The following is a 26,389-nucleotide window of genomic DNA, read 5'->3' on the forward strand; positions in this document are numbered from 1 at the left end:
TCTGGCTGTGTTGTTTCATGAGACTATGAGTGATGCTTTATTGATGTCACTAATGACAATGAGGTTCTAACCTGTCTTCCGACAGTTGACTAAACAACAACATAATACCCCTGACCACCTCGTATAACAGATTGGTCATCCTCATGCTAAAGCGGTAACATGTGGGAGTGAACAACCACCAGGATCGCCACAGTCGATCGGGAACGATCGCTAGATGAAAGTACGGTCGGTCCATGGATTCAAATGGCAGTTATAACGTGACTTTTAATCACATTTTTTTTTTTTCCAGTTGTACATTATTACAGAAATTAAAAAAATATTTCTCACAAAAAAGTAGTAATAGGCCTAGTAATATTGGTTCAAGAATCACAATAAATGTCTGTGAGAGCCTCATGCGTTCGCGGGCCGCGTAATGAGTACCACTGATCTACTCTCTCTCTCTGTCTCTGTGTGGTGTGTGGTGTGTGTGTCTATATATATATATATATATATATATATATATATATATATATATATAATGAAGATAAGTGTAATAAAGTATGCAATCATTTGTAGTCCTATATTAAGCAAATGCATTTTTTAAATTACACATGGTAAATTTTCTTCAATTGTTACTCCGTTTGTGTAAGTACTCAGAAAATGTCAGTGTTCTGTCTAGTAGGAGCAACCGGTTGAAATTCAAACATTCGGTCGGATGCTCCATTTTGACTAATGCTTTCTGACCGGTCGAATGAAAAGCGGCTGTAATTTCTATTCTGCAGCTCTCTATACCAAGTGTTATCATCGACAGCAGTTGAAAGCAATATATACTTTTGTACATATTCGTTTAAAAGTGTTGCAATACTTTTCGACGGTACATCGTGTGCATACTGTAAACCAGACGTCTCAATAGGGCCTTCTCGGAGCACTTCCACCTCTCTCTCTCTTTTTTAATGTAAGAGTGGAACAAGATGCGGGAGCAGTTCGTGTATCTCCGGATGACGTCATTGACCGCTACGATGTTGTCTCCATCTCCGAGAAAGAATGTCCTTATTACCGCAAATATATGAAGAAATAAAAGCTTTCATAGAGAAAGTGAAATTGTGGGAGTCAATTTACCACTTCATTAATCTAATTGTTACCTAATTTGAATCAAGATCAGTAACAAATATAATTAAGTACTGAAGGACTCGATGAGACCAGATTTAAGATTTGAATAGTTCTAATTTAAAATAATTGTGAATTTCTAAGATGTTTTGGTATTATTAATTATTGAAAACATTACGAAACATATTATTTAACTATTATTGTAATTATTATATTAATATTGACGTATCGTAAGAATACGTACCTTAACAACCAACATGTTTAATTGTAATTTTATTATTACTATTTAATTGAATATTATTTTATTAAATATAGTATAGGCCTAAACTTAAAAAAAAAAAGACATACCAAAAACCATTTACTAGAAATGAAGTATTGTTGTTGTTTAGTCACTGTCCGAAGAAAGGTCTGAAGCTCACAAGTGATACCAACAAGACACCACTTATGAGACAACTAGGCCAGGAGATAATGGGGTTCCTTGTGCTTAAATAATTACGTAACATGTATGGTTATTCATGCTTCAGATTTCATTTTACCGATTAATATATAATTAGAAAATAAAGTTATTATGATTAGTATTATTATTGTTATTATTATTATTACTATTATTATTATTATTATTATTATTATTATTATTATTATTATTACTACAAGCTACTTAAGAAATTTTATTCCTTCCGAAAACAACCGTCTATTGTGACAGTACAGCTCAAAAGTGCAGCTTTGTAGAATTTCTCCCGCAACAGTTACAACTTAGCTCACTCATGCGTGTGACATGAATCAGCGATCGGCTTTCTTCGGGTATTGCGCTTATCTCTTCAGCTGACTACGCTATCTACACTTGCTCTCTGTAACAATTTTTATGCGTTGGCCTTGAAACGCCTGCTGTAAACAAAAAGGGAAATACCACAGTCACTTTCCTGCTTCAACTAGCGTATTAATCGAAATTTTTGCTAGAATGAAGCCCCGAAAATTGAATCTTCTCTTTACAAACTACGTATAAGGCTTAGTAGATATATACATTACGCCTGTTCCAAACCGTATAGGCCTATATACTGATTATGTATATGTTCAGGATGATTTACGAAGAAAGGTCATTACTTTAGTATATCTTCTTGAAACAGTCGTAAGTAAAAAGCTCACGAAGTGTAAATTTTATGGCTAAGCCTCTAGCTATTTTTTTAGATTAAATTAGCTGCAGTTCTGTAAGCTCTCGAAATCAGGCTCACATTCATATGAGCATTTTATTCAAAATCATGTCCTAATGTTACGACCATTGTATGCTATGATTGTCCAGGTCTGACAGGTGACCTGGTTGTGAATCCCATGCTGACAGTGGGCCTTCCTGCCTCATTCATAACAGAGAATGTACCATCTCCAAAGAGTGAGTCCCTGATTAGCCCAGGGCACGGAGCTTAAATCCTTTGCATATCAGCATCGGAAACCCGTATTGCCCCTAAGCTTTCACTCCAACCTATGTTGAGCTGATGCAGATGATAGATGTAATGAGGGAAGATGGAGATTGTTGGTGGAATGATGGATGGAAACGGGAGTACACCGAGAAAAATCCTCTACAACGTATGCTTAGTCCACCACAAATTCCAACAGTAGCCAGGGATCGAACCCGAGCCATCTGAATAGAATATCGGCACGCTAGCACCTGAGCCACAGACGCGTAGAGTTTGGCAAAGATAAAATTAATCTCTTTTGTGCTTGAGGTGTGTGCAGAGTTGCGACTGTTTAGCCCCGGGTGTCAAGTTCTTCTCCTTCCGACCGACATTTTGTGGGCGTGCATATCCCAGGGTATTTCTCACTCACCCTACTAATTGTGGCCTCATCCGTCCATATGGTGAACGTAAGAGAAATGTCGGCTGGGATTAACAACAATCAACTTTCACTTCCACCGATGTCCTCAGTTTGTATTATAAAATCATCTTGAACTAATTGCTGCATATACAATTGACCTACTATTTCTACAGAGGATTTCCGATTACACTTTACCCTCCTCCTTTGCAATATTAATAACTTGAATCAACGTTTTTGCGTTAGAATTGGTTATGATTATGATTTTAAAGTCTTAATCACAAGAAATAAGCAGTGAGGATAATCATTTTACGTTCCTATTCCTTTTTTTAGTAGTTTATTTTACGACGCTTTATCAACATCTTTGATTATTTACCGTCTGAATGAGATGAAGGTGATAATGCCGGTGAAATGAATCCGGGATCTAGCACCGAAAATTACCCAGCATTTGCTGCGTTGAGGAAAAACCCCGGAAAAAACCTCAACCAGGTAACTTGCCCTGACCGGGAATAGAACCCGCGCCACCTGGTTTCGCGGCCACACGCGCTAACCGTTACTCCGCAAGTGTGGACCGTTCCTGCTCTTACTTCTTGTAGTGTAGGAATGGAATTTATATCAAATCAAAAACAACACGCTAGCATGTTTTCGTACGAAATCAAAAACCTTAGTTTACTGTTATAGGAGGGAGTCGGACATCGGGTAGTATCGGACAGTGCGTTTCTTTCATCTACCACCATATGGTAGTACCTGAATGACAGGTTACATTTCTCTATGCGACGTCACAGAAACGTAACCATGTCAATCAGGTACTATCATCGTGTGGTAGATGAAAGAAACTCGCTGTCCGATATTACCCGATGTCCGATACTACCCGACTCTCCCCTATGTCATAATTTTGTGTACTAAAATTTCTATTTTATCAATTCTTACATATGTATCTTTGCTGCTTTATATTTCAGAATAAATATTCCCATGATATTTTCTTCTTTCGTATTGAAAACATACAGGTAAACATACGAATAAAGTTAAGGGAAACAAAAAGAAGATGCAGAAGGCAGTATTTAGAAGCATGGGATCAAGAAATTAAAATAGCTAGAGAAAAAAAATACACTTACAAAAATATCTTAGTTAAAAAAATATTGAAGAAAATATAGAATATAAACACTTGCCAGCTATTTCTACTCCATAAGGAAGATCAGCTTCTTCAGTATTATAAACATAATTTAATATGGGTCAATCAAAACTTCGAACAACGTTAAACATACACCTATGACAAACCATTCATAACAATGAATGAAAATAGAATAGTTCTGAACTACAGTAATTTGAATAACCGTGAAGGTTCATGGGAGGCAAATCTAAATTCAGAATTATAGGAAACCTCTCCAGAATATTTCAAGAGAATGTTACGTACCTTCTTCATTCTTTCATTCATTGTGTGTCGTGAAATTTTGGAATTGAAAAATAAATTTTATGTCATCCAGGAAATCTCTTTAGAACGATTTTTTTTATTTAGAACAAAGTCTCTGATATGGCACATTTTATTTTGAGACATAGGCCTACTTCACCGATGAAACTTGAACATTGTAACAATCTACGTAAAGATTATTATTTTTTGGTCCTACAGAATACATCTGTTATGGTAACAATTAATATCATAGGAAAAAAAATTCACTCCGGCGCCGGGATCGAACCTGGGTCCTTGGTTCTACATACCAAGCGCTCTCACCTTTGGGCTACGCCGAAGTTCAATCCACAGCACCGGATCGAACCCCTCTCCAGTGTTTTTTCCCTTTTGTGGCCTGACTCCCAGTTGGGCATGTATGTTGACATTTTGTATTAAGTCAACTGCCATTATACAAGGAGCGCACTCAGTTGAGTGACTTGGTGGCCGGGATTCCACAGTAATATGCACAGTAGTCTGTACAGTAATATGCACTGTTGCTCGAAGAATCTACATAAAGTTTTTTTGGTCTACAGAATACATCTGTTATGGTAACTTATTAACAAAAGGGGAAAAAACACTGGAAGAGAGGAGTTCGATCCGGTGCTGTGGATTGAACTTCGGCGTATCTGAATGATGAGAGCGCTTGGTACGTAGAACCAAGTACCCGGGTTCGATCCCGGCGCCGAAGCGAAGTTTTTCCTCTAATATTAATTGTTGCCATAAGAGATGTATTCTGTAGGACCAAAAAAATTATAATCTTTACGTAGATTGTTACAGATTTTCAAGATTCGTTGGTGAAGTATGTCTCAAAATAAAATGTACCATATCAGAGACTTTGTTCTAAATAAAAATACGTTCTAAAGAGACTTCCTGGATGACATAAAATTTACTTTTTAATTCCAAAATTTCGCGACACAGTCCATGGGGCTGCGCGACACACTGATTGGGAACCCCTGCTCTAAATTAATATATGGCTTCCCCACGTTCACAGCCCTTCTTTGCCATGCTCAGTCCCACATTCTGCTGGTTTTGTTTCTGTACCTCTATAGGTAATCTAGTTGCACGTGGTTTTTTTTTTTTTTTCTCATTTGCTGCAAAAGATGGTCATGGTCCAAATCACAAGACTCAGAATGTAAAAAAGAGATAAAAGCGAATATCATCTCCATAAAAAGGTTTACACTCAAAACTAGAGACAAAGTTTGCCTGTTAATTGTCGCAGGCTCATATTAGCAACGCAAATATTGCAAACGAGAGCATGATGGAAAAATTAATTATATTTTAAATTGTGAATTAATAATTGTTGTAATTTTTTTTAATTGGATTAATTTACGACGCTGTATCAACGTCTAGGTTGTTTAGCGTCTGAATGAAATGAAGGTGATAATGCCGGTGAAATGAGTCCGGGGTCCAGCACCGAAAGTTACCCAGCATTTGCTCGTATTGGGTTGAGGGAAAACCCCGGGAAAAACCTCAACCAGGTAACTTGCCCCGACCGGGATTCGAACCCGGGCCACCTGGTTTCGCGGCCAGACGCGCTGACCGTTACTCCACAGGTGTGGACAATTGTTGTATATAGTGCTGACGTGATATTTATCTCCTTTTTACGACGTATGCAAAAACAGTACCCTTTTCAGTTTATATTTTTCGTGTTAAATATACCATGACTCAGATACTGTACATGGCCAATGTACACCGGGATTTACAGACCCTAGAATATAACTTTTGGAAAACCATCTTTGAAGACGAGAGTTCGATGGTACAATATAGGTCCAGTTTGTTCAGCCTTGATACGGTTTATGACGACATATAATAATAATAATAATAATAATAATAATAATAATAATAATAATAATAATAATAATACTGCCATTACCTGGACATTACATTTCCTCTCCCGCACTTTGAGGACATCATACGTCCCGGAGTAGTTTATCAGGACGCAGGAATTTAAAAACAAGGCTGTCTGCATAAAGCGGGATGGTTGGCCATTCTATTTAAAATCCATTTCGAATGGCCAATTCATAATTCTATTATATCGTCTCGTTCATAGAGAATTATTTAAAGACGCCCGCAACTGCAGAGGTTATATCAGCGTCGCCGGATGTGCCGAAATTTTGTCCCGCAGGAGTTCTTTTACATGCCAGTAAACCTACTGACATGAGCCTGTCGCATTTAAGCACACTTAAATGCCATCGACCTGGCCCGGGATCGAACCCGCAACCTTGGGCATAGAAGGCCATTGGAAATCAACGCATTTAATAACTCCTTTAAATCTACTTCAACATGGGGAAATGTTCATACAGGGGTCCCACAAGGATCTATATTAGGGCCTCTTCTTTGTCTAATTTTTATAAATGACCTTGGCCCCATAATGAATAGGTTATCCTATACTATTTGCAGATGACACAAGTATCATAATTGCAGACAAGAACTTTGCCACATTCAAATATAAAACAGAAATAATTCTCCTTAAAATTTATGACTGGTTTACAACCAATAAACTAGCATTAAACATTAATAAAACTAACATAATTCAATTTAAAGCCACTTCAAATTTAATCTCTGAAACATTGGACACAACTATCAACAATTTACCTCTACTAGAAACATCAACAACCAAATTTCTTGGTTTGCATATTAATAATACAATAAATTGGAAAAATCATATCAAAGAAATAACCCCCAAACTTAGTTCAGCATGCTTCGCAATTAGGTTGTTACAACAATTACTAAACAGCAGTATCTTAAAGACAATACAGTAGCGTGCAAATTAATCCGAATAACGTAATTACTTTGCAAAATCACTCAAACGGGATAAAAAAGGATCTAAGGCATACCTCAGTAATCTATGTGGCCTCCCTTGTTTATAATAACAGCTCTGAGACGATTTGGCATGGATTCCACTAATTTTCCACAAATATTCTTCATTTCTTCATCGCGAAACCATACACCAATGAGGGCAGAAATCATCTTCTCTTTTGTAGAACAATCCATTTTTTGCATTCTTCTTTTGCAAATTGACCACAAGTTCTCAATGGGTTGATGTCGGGTGAGTTGCCTGGCCAGGGGAGTACCTGAATATTCTTATTGTTGAAGAATTCTGTAGTTTTTCGAGACGTATGGCATGGTGCCAGGTCTTGTTGGAACACACCTCTGCCATCCAGAAATGATTTTTGCAGCTGGGGTACGATTCTAGTTTCCAATAAGTGAATATATTTGTCAGAATTCATCATTCCCTTGATAGGTATTAATGCTCCAGGCCCTTCATGTGTAAAACAACCCCAAAACATTACTTTAGGGGGGTATTTGGGTGCTTGTTGGAGATGAGCTGCTGTTACTTTTTCGAATCCTTTCCGTACGTAAGAAACACGGTGGCCGTGGACCCTTAAATGAGACTCATCGGAAAAAAGTACATTCTTCCAGTCACTCACTGTCCAGTGTTGATGTAATTTTGCCAACATTAAGCGTTTTTTGCACATAACAGGCGTTAGCAGTTGCTTCTTAATAGGCTTACGAGCCCTTCGTCCAGCTTCCAAAAGCCTACGCCGCACTGTTGTGAGTGAATATTCGCCCCAGTGGTAGCCATTAACTCGCGGGTTAAGTCGACAGCAGTTAGTCTAGGATTTAATTTACTTTTCCTGACAATTAAACGATCATCTGCAGGTGAAGTCTTCCTTTTCCGGCCACAGTTTCCTTTTTTCTGGGATGTGATGGATGCAGTCTCCCTGTATCGTTTTATGATCGAATTAACAGTAGCCAAACAGATGTGACATTCTGCAGCAATTCGCCTCTGTGTCATAGAAGAATGTTCTGCTAATGTTATAATTTTAGACCGTTTTCGTGGAGTTGTATCCATTTGTGAAGACGACAGAATGTACACAGGACTGCAGTATTAAGTCTTCAACACAACTGAAATGCTTACAAGTACAAAACGAGAGGCAAAATGTCACATATTATAAAAAAAAAAAAAAATAACGACAGACCTTCAACAATGGAATTACACGTACTACAGATGTCAATTAAAGCGGTATGAGCAGCTGTGAGGCCAACAATGACAGAAAATGTAAAAATATGTCGTGTTCGGATTAATTTGCACGCTACTGTATATTTTGCGTATTTTCATTCCATTATGTCCTGCGGAATAATATTTTGGGGAAATTCTGCAGATAGTAAAAATATATTCTTATTACAAAAAAGAGCCATTAGAATAATAATTAGAGCAAAGGCTAGGGAATCATATAGATTATTTTTAAAAAAATTAGAGATTCTAACCTTAACAAATCAATACATATCTACAATAAATTTCCTCTTATGTAATAAAGAAATTTTTTCCAACTAACTCAGCCATACATGGTATAAATACCCGCAGAAGGAATGATTTTCATACGCCATCATCATATTTATCATGCTTTCAAAGGGGAGTACGTTACATGGCGATAAAAATGTTCAATAGTCTTCCTGAAGACATTAAGAATCATAGCCAAAATCCTGCATTATTTAAGGTAAAACTAAAAAATTACTTAATATCTCACACTTTCTATTCTGTAGATGAATTCTTGACATTTCACAGTACTGTGTAAATATTATAATATTATTAAATGGTAAACATATTACATTGTATAAAATATTATTGTTATTAAAGTATTAATTCTGTATTTTATATTTGCATTGTATTGTTAAACGTAAGAATTGGACATGTTCTTTATTCTATACTATAAATCAAATGTAAGAATATTATGGAACGAATAAATCTATCTATCTATCTATCTATCTATCTATCTATCTATCTATCTATCTATCTATCTATCTATCTATCTATCTATCTATCTATCTGTCTGTCTGTCTGTCTGTCTGTCTGTCTGTCTGTCTGTCTGTCTGTCTGTCTGTCTGTCTATACAAACTCGCCAACCAGGTCGACTGTATGTAAGTATGTATGTATGCGATTATACCGTATGTATGTATGTATGTATGTATGTATGTATGTATGTATGTATGTATGTATGTATGTATGTATGTATGTATGTATGTACGAGATATGAAACAATCCAGTAGCTCTGGTGATAAAGTGATGTATAAATGCCAAGTAATTTGAGAGAATTCCTTACATTGCACCTCCTCTTAAGTAAGCCAACTTACGGCATCATTTTGACAACGCACAAACCGTCATTTCCTGGAAGAGGTTTAACGTTCGGCCGCGATTTCCACGTATCGCGTCGTTACATTACTTCAGAGTCAGTATTCCAGCGACCACTGAAATATGATCTCGTATAGGTGCTCCTATTTCCAGTACGTCCTTCACCGCCTGCCTGAGGGCAATGTTTACTTTCGAAGAAGGAATTTTTTCCGTGGGGGAAATTTATGCACAGACAAAAATAATCTCCTTTAATCCAGCCACTTAAACGAGTGTGGAGCAATACAGGATCTGAGCATCCGGTCAAGAAAAGAGCCCGACACGATCGATGTGATTAATTAAATTGTAAAACATTAATACGCTTCCACTTGTGAACCCTGCCTGGGGCTTGTGGATTGTTCATTATCATTATTATTATTATTATTATTATTATTATTATTATTATTATTATTATTATTATTAACAACTGAACTTTTCCTGGATGACTGTTGGAGATCAGAGGAAGTAAACTTTCTCAGAATTAAGTTTCATTCACATTAGTGAGGAGTTTTATTACATAAGATTAGAGGATTATGTTTATTTCCATCCAGGAAGTGGTGGTAAACAAAACATAACAAAACCAAAGGATAGAAGAGAGAATGAATGAAAGTGGATAAGAAGGAGCTAAGCTGAACAGAGAGAGTGAAAGAAAAAGTGGAAACAGGAAAATGAGATATGATGGGGTGAAGAAGAAAAGGATATATGGGAAAAAGACAGGAAAAATGATAAGACAGAAAAGGAAGAAATAAGACGGAGCGTGATAGATAGAAAAATAGTGGATAGAAATGAAAAACTAAGAAAGGAAGAAACTTAAAGAGGAGGAAAGATGAATCATGAATTCATGAGTATAATTTTTCTCCGTGTATTTCATATTACGTTTCTGTCCTGACCTGATTAGAAACTTTCATTTTGTGTACTGTATTAAATCGTGAGTATTCTCTCAAAATATGGAGCATTCTTAGGCCTATAGGCTATACTCGTAAATTTAAGTGTCGTCTTGACGTACTGTAATTTCTTTGTGTGAACCATCATATTAATATTAAGTGATAGATGATGACTTTTCCACATTGGGGACGCAATTCGAAATCCCACCGAAATTCCTTTCTTTCCACCTCGAATGTAGGCGAACCTTTAATAGCACTAGACTTCGTACGCGTAGGCCAGTCATGTTAACTGATGCCCATAGGAGCAAGCGCGCGCTTTAGAGCCCAGGAGAGCCTGAGCGCTTTACAGCGGAAAGGAAAGAGACAGACGAAAGAGGTAGTATATGCCTCTTGGTCGAGCTATATACAGGGATGGCCAGCACTGATTCAATGGATAAAGGGAAGAGAACTTATTAAAACTGTATCCATGTTAATTTTTAGATTTGTCTGAGAAGTATAAGTGCATTATAAGAATGTAAGTTTTAATTTTAATGTTCATTTTTCATAAGTTTGCTTTTTTATTGCAAAAGGAATATTTTCTCAACTTTTTTACAGAAAGTGTGAAATTTTCAGATATGTTTTTTAGTAGCCTTACAGGTACTAAAACAATGTTTTCGTAAATATAATATATCGTAAATACGTATTACTGGAGATAGTGTATTAAAATGTTTGAAAATATTCGCATGGAAAATATTTGTAAGGAAATGAATTAACAAAGCAAATACTATTACATCACAAACAAAAGATAGCCTATGTGCCTTTGTGTTGGTAAAACGTCAGCTCTGTAGCTTTAGCAGATTTCGAGATAATTTCATATTCTGATAACAGAAAGTTTCGCACCAATATTACCTAAAAGCATAATGTGATAAGAGTTTTATTATGTAATATTAGTTATAGATAAAACATATACTTAGACAACGTTGCTTTGTACTATAATATTGTTTTGATTACTTTTATAAGGATAAAGATATCATCAATATCAATTTCAATTTATCATGTCATATTCAGTGTCTTTCTTTGGGATAACACTTTCTTTATGAATGTTGTGTTTAATTCACTTAGTACAGTATAGTTGCAGTTATTATGGAATTTGTGTGAATATTCCTTCTTTACTCTTTATTATGTTATTAACGTTTAAAACACAACTGCAATATTAGGGTAAGAAATAGGCGTTAGTACTTTTGTTTTACAGACAATATAGAAAATAACAAACAGAAAGAAGCCATATAAAAATAACGACATACAATTTCACGTTCCTTTTGAAGTTTGTGCACCATTGTTTTCTTAATCCAACAGGCTGCTTATTCCTCCTAGCATACCTAGCGCTTAATGTCCGCGCACGACGTCAAGGTCAGAAAAATGCGCTTGCTTTGATATCACTGGCGTAGGTCTATGTCTTTGTATCCTAGCGACTTTGAGGCCTGTGCAAGTTAGAAAGATTCAAGTCTGAGCCCAGACACAGATAGACGATTTTGTCCTCCATGTTGATTCGGAAAGAAGGTTTTAGCCTCTGCGTACAAAAACTATTCATAAGTTTGGTAAAGAGATACTTCATATTCTTCTTCTTTTACATGCTGCAATGATCTGTCTTCTTTGACTCCTTGCACGTACAGGACAATCCAAAAAATGTGCTGAAACTGAAAGAGCTTACACAGGGGTTGGAATATAGCTAACAATTTTTCAATAAGAACTCATTGTGTAGGAAGTAATCCTGAGCAGTACAAGGCTTTGAATGACAAGAACTACATGATGGACAACATTCCAATGTATTAATAGTAATTATGCAAAAATTTAAATCGGAGAAGATTATATGAACTTAAAAATTAATTTTGTATTATACCAAAAGTTGTTAGAACTGGGTACCACCACATTCAGTGCAGACATTGCATCCTCGAAGGAAACTGACGTGCTGACTCAAATAGCCCAGGCACTTCCCGAACCATAAAGATGCTGCAGACTAGAGCTGGGAACGGAGCGAGTAGAACTGTTGAGTAACTCGGTTCTAGCGGTTTAATGTGCTTGGGACAGTGAATTGAATAGTGTGTTACTGAGATGTCAACTTCCTTATAAATATAATTGTGTACTTTAACGTTCATGTAAGAATATACATTTAATACCAGAAAATGATTAACAATTTTCATTTATGTACTACTTTTTACGAAAGTATGTTCTTTTAGATCAAAAAGGGGATTTGTCAGCAGTTTTCAAACATATATTTCTCTATATGTTCCGATTTCTGAAAAACAATGATCCTTTGTGGACAAAGTATACTATGTTGTTATGGGCGACGTAATAATGCCAAAAAACAAGGGGTTAAAGCATATATAGTGCAGTTTGTGCTGTTTTTTTTTTTGTGTTTTTCTCAAATTGACTTCTGCATGACTAGTCCTATTTTTGATCTCATTGTCTTAAATATTTCAAGTTATTCGGCATATAAAGAGCGCTACTGCGAAAGTAAGACCATTGCTGACAAAAAACATGACGACAATGAAGCCGTCCAACAGCAGTTAGTGGAGTCTGTTGGGAATAGAATTGCACAATTCTCTTTTGATCTTTACAAAGATTTCTAACGACCGATATTCCTTTACATTTTTACAATAACGTAATGCCAGCCACACATAAATAATTAGAGAAGAAATTCCTGTGGGTGCCCATGTGATAGTGGGTGCTTCAAATCAACAGTAATCTAATACCTTTCTTATTTTCTCCTTCTTTTGTTTAACCTTCTCCTTTCCTCTTGACATAATTCAATCCGATGTAGGCCAGGATATATTATAGTTAGGACCAACACTTGACAGACACACATTGAGGGTTTCGTTGGTCGTATGGTCAACGTAGCACAGGGCCACCACTGAGACAATACAGGACAGCACATGACAAGGTATCAGCACTCAGTTCCATCGATGAAAGATGTCTCTTCCATTGCTCACACCGGAAATAGAACGACGGACAGAAATTTTCCGTTATACCTTTAATTTAAAATGCTTTCTTCATGCATTTCAGTGCATTAAAAAAATTACACTGTGTTCTCCTATTGAAGATAATTTAGTATCCATTGCAAAAGAAACCTTTGTGAATAGTGGTATACAAGTGTTAAATGTTTGTAACAAAAAAACCAAAGAGATCTCTCTACTGCTGACGTGACGTTCATTAAACAGTAACTTACAGAATGTCCAAAAAGTTCCACACTGTAGGACAAATATACAGGGCATATCAAAAGTCCGGTAATACTTTCAATATTTTATTACACAAAAACTACTAATGATAGCACTTTCAAACACACGTCAGTTTAAAGTCAAACTCTCAAAGTTATTCAACCGCTTAATTTTCAGCGACGAAGCGACATTCCATACGAGTGGGAAAAATAACAAGCACAACTGTCGTGTTTGAGGTACACAGAAACCTCACAGAATTATTGAACATGAGCGTGATTCACCAAAGGCGAATGTTTTCTGCTCGTTGTCACAACGAAAACTATACGGACCTTTCTTCTTCATTGAGACTACTGTGACTGGACATTCATAACTGGACATGTTGGAGCAATGGTTGGTGCCTCAACTTAGACAAGATCTCGATGACGATTTCATCTTTCAGCAAGATGGGGCTCCGCCACATTTCCACAATGCAGTTCGTGCTTACCTGAATACGGAGATGTCTGATCGTTGGATAGAACTTGCTGGAGTAAGGGACAGATGTTTCATAACATGGCCACCAAGATCACCCGATATGATTGCATGTGACTTTTTTTATGGGGTTACTAAAGGACCGTGTGTTTGTATCGCCTTTGCCACGTGATTTGGAGGAACTAAAAACCAGAATTCGAGAAGCTGCCGCCACGGTCACAGAGGATATGTTGAAAAGGGTATGGGAAGAGTATGATTATCGTTTGGACATCTGCCGAGTCACTCGTGGTTCACACATTGAATCTCTGTAAGATGTAAAACGAACTTTGAGAGTTTGACTTTAAACTGACGTGTGTTTGAAAGTGCTGTCATTAGTAGTTTGTGTGTAATAAAATATTGAAAGTGTTACCGGACTTTTGATATGCCCTGTATAATAAATGTGTTTTATGTATGGTTGGACGGTAACGTTTCCGTTGAATTAATCGCATAGGTCACCACGATTGAACTCCACGCTCGCTCGACTTCATCCCCTGGACTTTGTTTTCTATGGATATGTCCGTTTTGCAGACAGAAGTTCAGACTATTTTTTCAAGGTATAGAAATGTTAATTTAAAGATGTGTGAAGTGTGGTGAAGTAAAGAAGACTATATTGAAAAGTGACATAGGTATTTTTTTTTCTATTTGCTCCATAAGTAGGTCAGGCCGAAAATGTATGGAACCCACTTCGCAAGTCACGGGTCTACAGCGTCAACATTGGAGATATGGCACATTTACGTCAAAGGATTGAGGATGAGTGCCGCGCATTATCAACTGACTTTGTGACTCTTGTTTTAAACAGATATGTGTGGATCTTTTTGGAACGCATATAGTGAACAGTCCTGTAGTGCGAAATGTTTTGAACACTCTGTATAATCCATCTACAGTATGTAGTAACAATCAATAAGCACGTTGGACAGGCACAGGAAATCAAATGTGAAAAACTGTATAATTTACAGTCAGCCAACTGAACTCTTGGAGCGTGAAGCTATTCACATCAACTGTCTGACTTTCGCGGCACCTGCCATGCTGTACAACGTCTTCATGTACAGTAGAGGTATGATTTAATTGTAATATTAATAGAATATTGATACATTGTACCATTTTGTAGAAACATGAAATTAATGTAAAACAACATTTTGCATCGAGTGTTGGTTGATAGGAAAGGACTACAGATGCATTCCACATTTCTGCAAAAGAAAAAAAATACGCACTTTTAACGTTAATAATAATAATAATAATAATAATAATAATAATAATAATAATAATAATAATAATAATAATAATAATAATAATAATAGTTTTATTTTCCCTGGCAGAGTTAAGGCCATCAGGCCTTCTCTTTCACTCAACCAGGATCTAATCACATACAGAAAAATACATACCGGTATACAAATATTAACTTAAAAATAATAATAAACGTAATTAAGTAAAGAGAGATTGAATACATATATACAATCAGTATTAACTTTAAAATAACAATAATAAAAAAATATATAATAAAAAAGAGACTGAATACATAATCACAAATAGGAAAATACATTCTAGTATACAAATATTAAATTAAAAAAATTAATACATATGAATATAATCTCACAACTAAAGGAATAGTAGAATTAGTAAGATGAGCACAGCACTTGTTACATTGAGACAATGACAATTACGTAGATATTAGTGTTAATGTAAAAATAAAGTAATGACTGTGTAAAATAATAATAATAATAATAATAATAATAATAATAATAATAATAAATAAAAAATATATTTAAAAAAACTAATTCTGTGCATTTAAAATATTTCTAAACAACCTAATTTAAATAATAAAGAGAGCAACATGAAACTGCATTTTAAAAAGTATTCTCCGAAGACGGGCACGGGTGTTGTGGTGCGTTGTGGTAATTAACAGGCGGGGAATATCATTCTTTTTCTTGAGCAACAGATGGCGATGCGTACTTTCAAGGCCACCCATCTTCGAGACGTCATGGCCTGCTGCACTTCGAACTACATGCTAGATAAAAATACCAGAGGTAATCCAACCAGAGACCACAGCAACGTGGGAACGGGGTGTTGCCACGAATTAGGGGCTTCGAGAAAGGTGCAATGTGAGAAGAGTCGGAAGCCTTTCCGCATAACTTCAGTACTGGCCTATCCAACGAATTGATTTTTTGTGTTAGAATGTATGTAGATATCAAGTGGCAGAGATTTGAAGAATTAACTCGAGACAGAATTCACGAAATATTCAAATTATCCAACTGTCTTCGACTTAGTACATAAAAGATTAAATTCATGTATGTACGTCACATACGAAGGAAAGTAAAAAAGTATAATATAAAACATTTTTGGTGTCGTCTTGACCACTCCTATGACACTAGTGCGGAAACAGAGAAACCGAAAGAATAATTATAAATTGTGTATAATAAGGTTCGGAAATGCATTAATTACGGAATTATTTCCAAATATATAAAACTAGTGGCTTGTGCAGCAAATGCTGCAAACTACGTTCAAATAAACATTTTTCAGATTTATTTTCAATGAAGAATACCAGGCATTTTGAAAGTTATTTGCTTCAATAATAACGAAAGATACTCTCTCTCTCTCGAGCCAATACTGAAGAGAACCACGCATATAAATATCTACACCACACCGCCATTAAATATATGAAAAAGACCCAACCCCACTCGATTAATAACTATAAAAATATTTTATTTTTAATAATATTATCTTACGTAAGTTTTATAGCTTCCGGTAACATATACTATATATACTATGTAGCCGCCACTCAGTAAAATATAGAAATCAAAATCTAATTTAAGTTGTTCTCTACATCTACTTATATAACCCCAAAACGTTTCACTTTCATATCATCAATATAGCATTAATATGTGTAATTAATGAAAAATAGTCACATCACGGCATTAACTACAATAATATTTCATTTCTAATAGTAATAATGTCATCAAACCACCTCAAGTTTTGTAGTTTTTAATATCCAATACATAGCTGTACCCAGAAAATTACACCACAGAATCGAACCTGTAAATTATTTTTAGTAAGTTAAGTTTTTAATAACCAATTTAATTTGAGCTCTAAATATGTCAGCATTCTTGAAGATCATGGCATTCGTGTAATATTGTTTACTGTAGTGTGTGTTTTGTTTTATTCTGAAATGCAACACGGCCGACTTGATGCTCGCTTCGCTTCTCCTGAATGCAATTAGCTAGTTCTCAAAACTGACGACAGATGGATTTTGGAAAATAGGAAAATTATGTAGGAAAATTGACATTTCACTGAAAACCACTATTTTTCCGAAAAACTTAGGGTTCCAAGCTTCAAAATGAGGGGTCATTTATTAAAATCCGTTCAGCCGTTTTCCCGTAATTTCCATTACCAGTTCAAATTATATATATATATATATATATATATATATATATATATATATATATATATATAGATAGATATGCACCATTGTACTGAAAACAGAAGAACACTGCGCTGACAAAATTTAAGAGGAATAATATTGTAACAATAATGTGCTGATATTTATTATTAAAATGTTCTTTTCCTTATAGTTATCTTTGTTGTAATGCGTATGTATGAATGTATTTTTTTTTTTGCAGGTATGTAATGTATGTAACCTGTGTATATGTAGCCCGTGTATGTATATTATATAAGCGTATGTGTGTATGTATATATCTGTCATAGGATTGTTGTTTGGAGGCCGATAGTGTCCAGAAACGAGTCTGTTAATTGATGAGTCATGTTCTTCAAGGTTTGCAGTAGTGGGGAAATTATTTCATTGAGTTAAATGCTTGACATCTTAAAGTAACAAAGGGAAAAATTTTTTTCAGCTACTTTAGATTGAGCATTGAGATCGAAAGTAACTTGGTATTTCTTGTAAGGCCTTTCATTTCATATCATAACCAGAATAAAGATATTCTGTGGCATTAAACTAAGAATGTAAAATGCAAGTGACAGAATCATTTTGTTATTAAGTAGGCGAAATAATATTGATGACAATTAAAGAAATGAACTTTATCACAGAAGAAATATCTGAATTGTTATAATCCTTAAGTGTTAAAAAATAAACACAATTCACAGCAGAACTTCAGTGTTAAAGCAAACCGAGTAATGTTAATAAAATATTACTGTTTTTTTTTATCTATACTGTTTTCGCTGTAAGAAAAATCCCAATGTAAACATAAGCACGTTGCTGTCATACCCGTGATTGGCTTCCAGTCGAAACACTCACACGACGCAGGAAAATATAGTTGGTATTTGGAAACCACAATCTTGTATTATTTGAAAATAAAAAAATTGAAGTCTAGTTGTTAAATACGATGAAACATTTAACTTTACTCGTAAACTTTACGCTATGTAAAAGAAAAGATACTTTTAATTTTGTTATGTACTATGAACGCGGATGAATCTTATTAATAAAAACTCTAGTTAAATCTTACAATTCAGAAAACAAATTACTGGAATCAAATTACATGCATGTTACTTGTGCATTTATCAAGATTTCCTTCGCGCTTTCTGCACAGAGAAAGCATTGATGATGTCATCAAAGTCGATCTGACGAAGCACATCAGACTCGACGCAAAGAAACATATTCAGACTTATGCATTGTTGAAATAAAATTGATTTGTTAAAGACAGGCTGTGGTTTATTTTTAAGCATTGGTTTTGTTGGTGGAATAATTCGATGTCTGGGAACCAGACTGTTAAAGTCAAACTTTTTAGAACAAGGAAAGTTCTGTTTCATTGTGTTTCATGTCCTTGTCTGCATAATATTGTATATGAATCGAACAAATTTGTAAATGTTACTCCCCATAAGCGTGCCATGAGGCTATTTAAAGTCTTCCATGTTCAGTTTTGAAAGTCAGGAACTTACAATAGATCTCCTAAAAAATAGTGAAACGGACTTGGGACAGTCTAGTTCTGAGCCATCGAATTATTACGAGTATTTCTTACTTCGATAGGAAGTATAAAGTAAATTGAAAAATGAACTCCAACTCTTTGCCGAATAAACCTTTCGTATAGAATTATACAATATAGTGCACATGCTATAAAGTGATTAAATAGTATTGTTGACAGTGTTGCCAATTCAGCGGTTTTCTCGCTAAATCTAGCTTTTTTGGATAACCGTCTCGCGGGTAAAATTATATTATCCCGCTTAGCGGGAATACTAGCGATTTTTTATTTTTAAAGTTTCTGAAATGAAATTCATATTAGCTTTATTGTTGTTTTTGCAAGTTTAATACCGATCGATTCTAACAATCGGACAGTAATAAAATGTAAGTGTGGTGTCATTCTAATCAAACGTTAAAAACCGAACATCTGCTGCCGCCGTATAGTACGTCACATAGACATGATCAACAAAGACAGTAATATATAGATACTAGCCGTACCCGTGCGCTCCGCTGCACCTGTTACAAATAAATATAAAGTAATTACATAATCAAAATAGGACGTTTGATCCAGGGAACATTCGTGTTTGATAGAAGGATAATTCGTTTAATATGTTACTTAATTTAAATTGTATTTAAATAATTAAAATGCGATCATTTTGGTTCAGAGACCACTCATTTGGTGCAATGACAATTCCTTTAACATGTTTCTTCTTTGTTATTACATGCAACCATAGTTTAATGAAGATTGACATATTATTTAGTTTTAATGTGTAAACTTTATATTCCTTGCTATATGTTTCCATTGAATTATGGTAATAACTTAATTTTAACCTTTGTTTTCTACGTCTTCAGTAAATGGCGCTTGGCCCACTACGGTTCTGAACCCTTCAAATAACTTAAATAGTGATACAGCATATATAGTGATATGTAATTATATTTCTTTCTTTAGAAAATGTAATAATTCACTTTCTCTTATGTACCATTGCCATGGAATGAATAAATGTGTTTTTTCTTCCTACTAAAAATTTTATATTTTGCACATAGAGTTACTGCAGGAACAACAACGCTATAATCTGAGGCGGCAGTGAAAATGTATTGTAGTGTTATTTTAAAAGTCTTGTATATCCTTAAATATCAGTACTATAAAAATTTTGCATAGAATAAAACTTATCGGAAATAATTTTTAAAGAAACTTTTGTTATGTACAGAATATCCTATCAAGTTTTCAGTGCATAAGAAGCTATTTTAATCTTACTTGTCCTCGATTCACTGAGAAGTTACTGTAATAACATTATAGCATTATGTCCATCTAGGAAAACTACACTTTCCAATTGTGAAATAATAATTAATTATACAAATCGGTTAATTTAGCTTCCGATATTACTTCATACAAACACAGAAAACATTCTCTGTAGGCTATGTTTCATAGCTTTCGATTGTTGTCCAAGGCCCCTTATAGACGAAGTCATTTGTTTTCATTTTATTACACCGCCTTAGATGGCGTTGTATTTTAATTTTAAAAATCATTTATCTCATTAAATATCAGTCCTATCAAAATTTTGCAAAGAGTAAAACTTATCGGAAATCATTTTTAAATAAACTTTTGTTATGTAACATATTTCACAAAAATCAATAAGCGAGGTATTTCGATTTATTTAATTCAGGCCTCCTTATAACCCCCCTTTTAAATAACGTATTTTGAATTTCATATAGCCTAAAATCTAAGTTACAACGAACTTAATTCATATTCCAATTTTCATCGAAATCCGTTCAGCCATTATTGCTTAAAAAGGTAACAAACATCCAGACAGACAGACAGACATACAAACAAACAAAAATTTCAAAAAAGCGATTTTCGGTGTCAGGATGGTTAATTATACATGTTAACACCAATTATTTTTGGAAAATCGAAAATTACCAGAAAAGTTTGACTACAGATTTATTATTAGTATAGATTACAGACAGATTAAATTCAATTGCTTAAATAATATTATTTGTGCAAGACATGTACCGTGACAGTGTTAACTATTACATGTTTTATAAATATACCAGTACAATATCGTTAAACTTTTCTCTGTGCTATTTATCCGTAAATAATTGAGATATGGGGCCTCAGTAGCAGCAACGATTTCGTAAAGAGTGGCTACGTGAAGTGCAACTTAAAGACAAACACAATTGAATTCTGGAATGATGTAGCCAGTTATAGGGACGCATCTAATATTAATCCTTTTCAAGAGTTGGTTGATCTTATTGTGTTTTCTTGGTCTAATGCTCAAGGAGAGAATATTTAGTATGATGAATATCGTGAAGTCTACGAAAAGTCTAAAACGGATGGGGACAATTAATGAATGCAATTCTGACAATACGGGCAGGTCTGGGCGTGTGAACAAGTGTTGCAAGAATTGTCAGATGCCACGAGAGATTTTGAAGAAAATATGTACCTTGGTTACGTACAGAAATGAAAGTGTCCAGGCTAGGAATAACTTACTACCCCTGGGACCTCACAGTCACAGCATTATATTTCTGCGTTAGAATTCAGATGGAAATGATCCGGAGGAGCTGCTACTTTGAGTGAGTGATTTTTAAATTGTATGTTTCTTATCAATACTAATTGCATGGGTATAAAATTGACTGTCTTACATTGTGCCGAAACGAAAGCTTCATTGACCAGCTTCTGCGAAAGTTAAACTTGTACACTTATTTATTATTATTATTATTATTATTATTATTATTATTATTATTATTATTATTATTATTATATACCACAAAATATTTATGTCATGATTAAGTATCATGCTTTCTAAATTAAGAAATATTTCTTTTGTGATCGCAGTATGAAATATTCTACATTAGGGCACACGCTGATATTCACATTCGGCTCATCTCGGCCACTTTCTTTACCTTCAAGTTGTTTGACACGTGACAACTGAATAAATTCTCTGGACATTTGCTGCAATATTAGCCCATGTCCTCTGTATGCATCAGTATTTCTTCTACGCATGTCGTGCCGATATTTTCGATGTGACCATCCTGAAATAGAGATACACACGCAAACGAGCAACTCTCACTTGTGTCTTAGTTGTTCAAGTGGCATAACGGATAACCTGCGTTGCATTACGCACATTTCACATTTGTCAGTCCGAATCTGGGAAAGTTACGTGTTCTTTTGCCCAGTACGTAGAGAAATTCAGAATTAGAATGTAGGGAAGCTGTAATAGTTAAAATAATAATTGCTTTAGTCCTTGGGTTTAATATTTTAATAACAATAAAAATCTATATATCTGTTATTTGTAGACTTGAAAAAAGCATATGGCAGCGTACCAGTTCAGAAACTTTTTAGTATGTTGCATGATTTCAACGTAAATATAACTTTAATAAATCCAATAAAAATACTGTAGGCCTATAGTTGCTGTATAACAAAAAATATAGTTGGAAATAAGATATCTCCAAGTTTTGGAACAAGTAAAGATTTAAGGCAAGGCTGTAACATGTTTCCTATATTATTTTATAAATCCAGGTTGAAGCAGCTTATACAAATTGGAAAAGGAAATGTTAGAGAATGAGCTGTTGTTTAGTCAACTGTCCGAACACAAGTTGAAACTCATAACTTCATAAGTGACGCTAATAAGGCACCACTCATGAGGCAACCAAGCCAGGAGGTAGTAAGGTGGGGTGGCCAGTTTCTTTCCCGACGCATTGCATATGTTGCTGACTAGTAATATATTCCACAAATCATAATTAATATATACATACAAACAACTGTTCTGAATTTAAATATTTAGGTTTTAAAGTTGGCAGGGATGGTACACATAACAAATAAATAGAACGAATCAGTCAGTCCCGTAGAATAGACCAATAAATGCTTTAAATTCTGTAATTTGGAGTAAAGATGTAACTGAAAACAGAAAACTTCAAATATTTAATGCAGTAATAAAAGACATTAACTTACGCTTCATAAGTATGGAAAATGCCAAATACACTAAGCGAAATTAAAACAATATAAATGCACTTTGTGAGAAGATCCTTAAGATTATCTAGGTTTGAAGAAATTAGAAATGAAATAATAGGATAGAAAAATGGGCGTGCTAAATAAAAAGGCGTCATAGAAGGAATAGAAACTTAATAACTGGAATACTACGGATATGTTAAGCGCATGGCAAATTTGTAGATTGTCTAGACAGGCATTGAACCGGATACTACCGGATAGAAGAAAAAAAGGAAGACCGAAAAGAAGTTGTCTAGAGAGAACCCTGCACTGTATGGAAGGTAGACACCTCCGAGGGCAGTGAAACAATAGAGGAGAGTAAGCTTTGGGCATGGGAAGACATTGTGAACCGTAATAAAACGATTATTGTTATTATTATTATTATTATTATTATTATTATTATTATTATTCTTATTATTATTATTATTATTATCATTATTGTTATTATTTATTATCATTATCATTATCATCCATCCAAGTGTTAGACCACGTGGTCAGCTATGGTTTCATGCCATCTCTTAGCCGGGCGTCCAATGGGTCTTCTTCCTCTCCTTAGCGTAGGCATTCTGTCTACATCAGGCCTGCACAAGATTTGCGCTCTCCGAGCCGGCTCACAGCTCATGAGCGGAATGCAGGTATTAGCTGCGCTCTGTATAAGGGTGGATTGGAAGAAGGGGTGATCTCGTACAAAATGTACACAAGGTGTTCATGAAATGAATTCACGTTCAGTGTTTACAAAACTATCTTGCACTATTATTAATTAATAAAGAAATATTTATTTCACAGAAATAATAGAAATTCTATAGCTGCTTAAATGTACAATATCATTTTGTTATTTATTGTTATTTTTCAGTACATGAAAATGAGGTTTTATGCTGTTGGCAGCTGAAAGGAACAGTAGCCTGCTGATCGTAATGTAACATCAGTTACAGATGTTCGATGTCTGCCTTTATTAAAATTGATTATAGAAAACAGTTGGTCACAAATATAAATGTTGAGCCAAACAGCAACCATTTTCAGAGCCAGCCTGTGTAGTCGTGGATATTATTGCTAATGTTTAGTCTTGTAAAACTCAACCAGGCTAGTAGTATTATTCAAACGATCTTTAGCCCTTAGGTCACATTGAAGATCAATAAGTTCGAGCTGTAAATCGTTAAATGTTAAATGTTATGTTCCGTCTTTTAGATTCCTCCATACTGTACTGTAGCAGTAGATAAGCAACGTGGAACAGTTACTGAGAATAGGCCTACACACTGCACTCCACTAGATAAATGAGTGGTCGTTTCCCTCTCCTCTACCTATAGCAAGTCTATGTCATTCTGACGTATCTTTCTTTCCGTTTCGGCGAGGAGCTGTTTGTGCAGGCCTGGTCTACATGATCTTTCCTGTTATTCCTTAATCTTGTAATGTACTCCAGTACCGATTTTATTATTATTTACTACATTTTAATGGAGTATTTAATTCGATCTGAATACGATCCCTGTTTTCATGCAATTTTCGATACATATTGAAAACGATCTGAGTACGGAACTGAAGTTTCGAAAGTAGTTATGTTGGTTAACATGTCATCGACATATTAGCGTGTTGGTCACTCTGCAGGCATTAGCTATAAACAATGTTGCGTTTTCCAAATGACGCGCATGAAACTTAATATTCTGGCTGTTAATGAATAATGGTAATATTGACTTTTAAGAAAACACGAAATATTATGTTTTACAACACTCTTTTTCAACATACATATTTCCCTCGCTGTCGGTAAAAGAGCTGACACATCAAACAAATGACGATCGATCACGCGCTTAGCGTATTGAGATCGAATTGAATACGATACCCGTTTTCATGGAACTCAATTCGAACTGAATACGATCCGATCCCACTCTTTAGGTGTATCGACCTTGAGACTCAGATCGAACTGAATCCCCGTTTTCATGAACATTTGAATACTGTAAGTGTATTCACATCGATCTGAATACTCCATGAAAACGTAGTAATTGTTTTGTTTAGTCAACTGTCCCAAGACAGATCTGAACCTACCTCACAAGTGATACCAACAAGGCACCACTTATGAGGCAACTAGGCCAGGAGATAATGGGGTAGGGTGGTAAGTTTCTTTCCCCCTCCATTGCATACATCGCCGACTAGCTACATATTACACTAATCAGACTTCAGATGTATACAAACAATTTTTCTTCCTCTGACATATCGTCAAGTGGGATGTACTGTCTGGTAACAGATGTATGTATCAGCCAATAATTTATTGCCATCAAAACAAAAGCGAGAAATCTCTAAATTGAAAATGATATCTCTGTGTCTATGTTGAGTATGTAGCCAGATTTCTGAGGCTACTTTCTGAAAGAATAGGCACACTTTTCACATTAATTACTTTTTACATTGTAACTGCTGAAAGATGTTTTATTTTTTGTTCCACTTCATATTTATAAATACCGCATAAAGTAAGATAAATAATGTTAATAAGGCGTTTTTGTACAGGGACATCACTTTATTTTTACCAACATTTTTAACATTAACCTGGCTATACTCGGAAACACTGTTACCCCCTTCCATTACAGGAGTTTGGTGTTACTAGTGCAATATGTAAACAAATCATTTTACTAGCTATAGGAGGAGAGAAAAGTAGTGTATTCATTTATGTTGCAGGGAAATACAGTAGCCTATTACGATTTTCAGTTTGATCATTACTTTTACGGTATTTTATAAAAAAACAGTAGAGTAGTAACAATTTTTTTTTTTCACAAACTCAACTCTTCAGGCGGTTATATTCAATATGTAACGTTTACTTTATTCAGCATATTACTAACCTAATTTATTCCTGAGAATTTTGTGAGCACTCCCGTAAAAAAAAACAATTTCTACAGTTAACTTCTTGAACGACTTATTAGGACTTCGCTGCATCCTTTCTTTAGCATCTTCTACAGTATCTTCTGCCATCTTTGTTGGCCATCTTACACTTTTCTTCCTTTCTATACACACTGTTGCTCTAAATTTATCTACCAGATTAATTACATTTCTACGAAAGTATTCCATAATGATATAATTAGGGAAAAAAACTGTTGTTCACTTTCGGTTATATTGTAATTCCAGTTTTCATCATCGTCCTTCATACATACAAACAGTAAAACAAAACTCTTGTTTAAATAATGCTGTTAAGTACCGTACCATATTATAGGGTACCGTACTTTCGGTAACTCTTATCTTCACTTGTGCTCAGTCCACACAGATAAATTCAGTTATGCTACACACTGTACCTGTGTGAAAATAAATTTCAATAATGTAAGCTCTTTCTTCTATAGAAAATGCAACATATTTCTGAAACACAATGTACTCTGTACTGTTTACTTCACTGCTAGCAACAGCGGCCATAAGTTTGCGTGGCTGACGTTAGCAAG

At 34.9% G+C, this 26,389-nt stretch overlaps 1 protein-coding gene across 1 annotated transcript in view; it reads left to right on the forward strand.

Moving 5' to 3' along the window:
• rau (RA domain-containing protein rau) overlaps nt 1–26,389 on the forward strand; it is a 376,163-nt gene that overhangs the window by 272,361 nt on the left and 77,413 nt on the right. The window lies entirely within an intron of this gene.

This window comes from Periplaneta americana, chromosome 16 (assembly GCF_040183065.1).
Source record: "Periplaneta americana isolate PAMFEO1 chromosome 16, P.americana_PAMFEO1_priV1, whole genome shotgun sequence".
Classification (NCBI taxonomy): Eukaryota; Metazoa; Arthropoda; class Insecta; order Blattodea; family Blattidae; genus Periplaneta; species Periplaneta americana.